Consider the following 5,912-nt stretch of genomic DNA (forward strand, 5'->3'; position numbering starts at 1 on the left):
AAGGGAACTCACAGACAACGGAATAAACAAAAGGTTTTAAAGGAATCTTTCTTTAAAATAATAAATTACTTGGTTATCAAAGGTACCAGGCTTATGATTCAGTTCACCAGACGCGCGTTTCGTCTACATTAGACTAATCAGTGACACTCAGATCAAAATAGTTAAAGCCAAACAAGTACAAAGTTGAAGAGCATTGAGGATGTAAAATTCAGACAAGTTGTGTCGAATACGACTAAGGTAAGCTAGTCAGGAATAGGAAAATCCTGAGTATTCAGAAAAACTCATACTTTTGAAAACGAGAAATTTATAAAAATGACCATACAATTTATATTCATGTCAACACCGACGTGATACCCCTGAAGACGAAACATTCACTAGCAGTGGATTAATAAGCTTTAGAGTTTCACTAGTTTATATTTATGGCATTAAATGTAAATGAATCAAAGCTAAACAGATAGTGTAATATGTAAGCCTTCAATTACTGTCAGCATTTGCTTTGAAGCCTTCCAATTTTATTGTTATCGATGCGTGAACACGAGAAACAGATGTACAAGTGATTAAAACAGAGCAGTCAACATTATTTTGTAATCTTAATTGCAAAAAATGAAAACAATGTAGCGCGAAATGGCATATAGACCAATCATATTGGCAAACATAACAGAGGAGAATCCACAAACTTCCCATAGTACAATGACGGGATGTATAAGTACAGTGACACGGCATATAGGGGATGCATAAGTACAGAAACACGTAAATTGTATCTCTAACTTTTTAATTGCTTATATCTCGAAAACACGCAAACTCTTAATTTTTCTGCTTTATTTAGTTCTCATATTTATATTCTATTAATATTTTTAGGTTTTTTGTTTTAAAGCTTATTATTTCGAATCCTTTAAAATTTTTATATTTTAAATGTGTTCTAAGATTTTATTTCTGCAGGAATATCTTTTAGAGGGGTATTACACCTTTGTACTTTCAATGGAATACTCGATACAGTTATATACCAGGAAATTATAATGAACAATATTTGTGCAGCACCGTTTCCCTGATGGTTACAGACTTTACCAAGCAAGTTGTTTTCCATGCATACCTTATCAAAAGGAATATAAAAAAAACACTCATCCTTTATCTGGTTTTAATCAGCCAAGAGCTGATGCTTTCTTATCTAGCTAGATTCCTTTAGTAATTAGTCCAATTTGACCCTACATTCAAAATTTGTTGGTGCATATATATACGTTTTTCTGTCTTCTGTTAAATCAATTAACAATGACGTATTCATCAATATAAATGATCATTGTGTGCATTGCTTAGACTAGGCATCATTTTAATAATTATGAGATTTAAAAAATGTGTTTATCAATCTTATTGTATACCTGTACCAGTCTGTCAAAATGTGTAAATATAAAAATTAAGATGTGGTATGATTGCCAATGACACAACTGTTCACAAATTACAAAAAATGACACGGATATAAAGAACTATAGGTCATCGTACGGTATTCAACAAAGCCCATACCGCATAGTCAGTTATAAAAAGCCTCGACATGGCAATGTATATGAAGGCAACAGTAGTATACCGCTGTTCAAACTCAAAAATCCATGGACAAAAAAAGAAAATCGGGGTAACAAACTAAAACCGAGGGAAACGCATTAAATATAAGAGAACAACGACATAACACTAAAATGTAACACACACAGAAACGGACAGAGCATCAGACAAAATCCAACGAGAATTACAAATATAACATCAAAAACATGAATTTGGGATGGACAAGTGCCGTGACACGTCTTATCGCAATGTGAATTTACACTCCAAATTAAGAGAAAACAAACGACACAACGTTAAAATGTAATACACACCGAAATTAACTATAATATAACAATCGCCATATTCCTGCCTTGGTACAGGGCACTTTTAAAGGAAATAATGGTGGGTTGAACCTGGTTTTTGAGGCATGCCAAACCTCGCACTTATATTGCCATGTGGAATATAACATCAAAATGACAACACAACACCACATGACTACAACATAAATAAATTGGAGAACAGAATTGACTAAAAATCCCACGAAAAACAGCCAACAAAAGGCAACAAGTTCAAAATTTTAATACGCCAGAAGTGCATTTTGTTCACACAATACCTACTAGTGACGCCCAGATACAAAAATTTGAAAGCCGAATCAAGTACAAAGTTGAACATCATCGATGACCATAAAATGTAAGGGTTTTCTGCTAGTTACCAGAACATCCCTATTTTTTAGAATAATTTATACTTTTGCAAACAGTAAAACAATTTAAACGAGAAAACTAACTGTCTTATTTTTATAAAATAAATGAACGAAAAACAAATATGTAACACATTAACAAACGACAACCACTGGGCGCCTACTTAAAATGATGTGGCGGGGTTAAACATGTTAACGGAATATCAACCCTCCCCCTAACCTGTGACAGTGGTATAACAGTACAACATAAGAACGAACTATAAAAATCAGTTAAAAAAGGCCTAACTCATCAGATGGACAAAAATACAAGTGGACGTGGCTTGGTACTTATACATCCCGACACAAAAAGACTGAACAAATCTGAGAGTACTTGCAGTTATCCGACAGCTAGTTCAAAGCCAATTAAATCATTAAAATTCTGTTTGACTAAATTATTTTTGGTCTGAAATTTTGTCGGTCAGGCAGAGTTGGATACACTCTTGATGTGATTTATTGGGAGATTTTTGTTGAAAATGTTTTGTCCATGTGGTCCCTTAATTTCAAAGTTGACATTCTTTGTAATCCATGTATAACTCAAATTGTCTTCAACAGTTCACATCAGCACAGGGTCAAATTACTGATTGTGTGAATACATCATAAGTTTGGCTTTGAGCGTTCCTGGTGAAGGTTAATCCAGAAAAACGCTTCGGACGCATAAAATATTTAACATGTTGTTTTCCCTTTTTTACATCACTTGGTCGATAGCTCTGCTAGTGGACTATCAGTTCCAGAGGAAATCATTAGCTCAGTAGTCAGTGCTTCGGTACTGACAAGATTTAACAAACTTGATAAAAAATTGTCTGTTGTCTGTTTATAAATTTTAGACTTATTATTAATCTGAGGTTTCAACTCCATCATGCAAAGTTGGCTTTAGATGAGTGTGGCTCTTAGTTTTAGGTACTTTTGACATATAGCTCTTCAACGATTTTCGGTATTTATACATCTTCGGATTTCAAATGTTTGGCTTTGAGCGTTCCTGATAAAGGTAATTCCAGAACAGATCTTCGCACGCAACATGTTAGTTAACGTGTTGTTTTCTATTTTTTACATCACTGGGTCGATACCTCTGCTGGTGGACTATCAGTCCCCGAGGATATCATCAGCTCAGTAGTCAGTGCTCCGGTTCGGACATGATTTAACAAACTTTACTAAAATTGTTTGTTAAATTTTGAAATTATTATGAAACTAAGGTTTCAACTCCCTCAGGCTAAGTTCGCTTTAGGTGAACTTGGCTTCGGATTACAAATGTTTGGCTTTGAGCATTCCAAATAAAGGTAAATTCAGAAATGCGCGTCGGACGCAATAAATTATTTAACGTGTTGTTTTCCATTTTTTGAAAAAAAAATTATTGACTTGCAAACAAATAATACATAATATAAAAAAAAATATGTGCTATGATTGCCAATGAGACAACTCGCCACAAGAGACCAACATGACACAGACATTGACAAATATAAGTCACCAGACGGCATTCAATAATGAGCAAATCCCATACCGCAGAGTCAGCTTTAAAAGGCCCCGTAATGACATTGTAAAACATTTCATACGAGAAAACTTACGGCCTTATTTATGTAGAAAAAAAAGAACGAATAATAAAAATGTAACACATAAACGACAACGACTGAATTACAGGCACATATGATTGTTGTTGTGCGTATTTTGACAAAATCAAACTGACTACTCAGACAAACTGTTTTACAAAGCTTTAAGTGATTTCAAAAGTCCTACATGTGGGATAAAAAATGCTTTAAATGTATGTTGATATAACTATATATATAAAGCAACTGTTGCATATTAAACTGAATCGAAACCTATCAAAACAAATTGTGAGTGATATCAAGCTATTTATTTGCTAGACTTGCTAGGTGACTGATCATTCAAAATGAATAAATCTTCAAACAACATGAAAATTGGTTTTAACTTTTCTACAGACATATTCATCCTCGTGTTGTTTTTTAAATTGTGTTTGCTTTGTTCTGGATTTTAAGTCAAAATTTCCCAGTGTTTGGAATATCACTGTGTCCTTTTTGTTCCTTGCAGGACAATGACAGCAACCAAAAGTCAAACCGTACCAAAACATTAAAATCAAAGAGAATGGAATCTCAAAACAATGTTATTCAATACAAGCATCGTCTCCTGATGTAAATCCAATTGAAAATGTATGGCTCACGTTAAAAAGGTTATCTGTATATGGTGTCAAGCCAAAGATGAAAGACCTGGTAATTCCACTTTTCAGAATTTAGTGCATCATTGGTAATACTCTTTGGTGAACCCTTTGAATTTTGAATTTAGGGAGGTACCATTTGATTTTTATGGGGGGAGGGGAGGTAGGATGAAAAATGATGTCCTGCTAATTTTTTAGTTGCAATCTCTGTCCTGCCTTTTTATTTTTCAATCTATTCGATCCTGGCTTTTTTTTAATTTGTCACTCTATCTTGTGCGGATTTTTTTACAGCAATTTTTTACCATAATTATATCAAACACCATTAAGATATAAATACAGGTCTTCCTATATGTCCATGTGGAGCAGGACATGCATATAAACCTTCAGGAGTGCCTGGTATCATGTTTTTTCTGTGGGAGTTCATGATTTTTTTTTGCTAGCTGCATGTTGTGGATTTTTAAATAGATAAGTGACAAAGAGACAAGTCGTTTTTAAGTTTTGATATCTATAATTAAGTAGACAAACAACGAACATACAGACACCTCATCATCAGGCGGAAATACATTAAAATAAAGTTTACACAAACATAGTGAATGTGGGAGGGTACTTGTACATACCAAAATCAAAAAGACACTTAGTACAGCTCTGAGAGTGATTGCAAGTACTAAAAGCTAGTTCAAAGCTAATTAAAACTAATTGAAAAGATAATGCATCTTATACTTTGTTAACAGTTAATTCACATCCAACATACAAAGGATTTAGTGTGAAGACGTCTTACATAAGGGCCACAGTACTATACCGCTGTTCAAAACTCGTAAATCTATGGAAAAAAAACAAAATCGAGGTAAACTACTAAAATTGAGGGAAATTCATTAAATATACGAGTAGAACAACAACACAACATTAAAATGTAACACACACAGACACGGAATAGTATCAGACAAAGTCCAATGAGAATAACAAATATAACATCAAAACCAAATACATGAAGTTTGGATAGAAAAGTACCGTGACACGTCTTATAGTAATGTGAATTCACACTTAAATATAAGAGGAAACAAACGACACAACGTTAAAATGTAAAACACACAGAAACGAACTATGATATAACAATGGCCATATTCCCGACTTGATATAAGATATTTTTAAAGAATAAAATGGTGGGTTGAACCTAGTTTTGTGGCATGCCAAACCTCGCACTTTAATGGCAATGTTAAATATAAATGACTACAATTCAAATAAATAGAACATTTTAGACAAAGATTCACATGAATATAAGCTATCAAAAGGCATCAGGCATCAGGTTTAAAATTCAATGTTCTAACATTTTGGGCATATTATTTATTTAATCCCGATGATTTCAAATATTTTGATGAAATTATCACAGTTTTATTTTAAATTTCTTCTAAATATGAATATTATAAAAGAATTTTCACCAGAAAAAAGTGTATGTAGTTTTATAATGAAAACTATCCATTGAGATGT

This window comes from Mytilus trossulus, chromosome 4, assembly GCF_036588685.1.
Source record: "Mytilus trossulus isolate FHL-02 chromosome 4, PNRI_Mtr1.1.1.hap1, whole genome shotgun sequence".
NCBI classification, from domain to species: Eukaryota; Metazoa; Mollusca; class Bivalvia; order Mytilida; family Mytilidae; genus Mytilus; species Mytilus trossulus.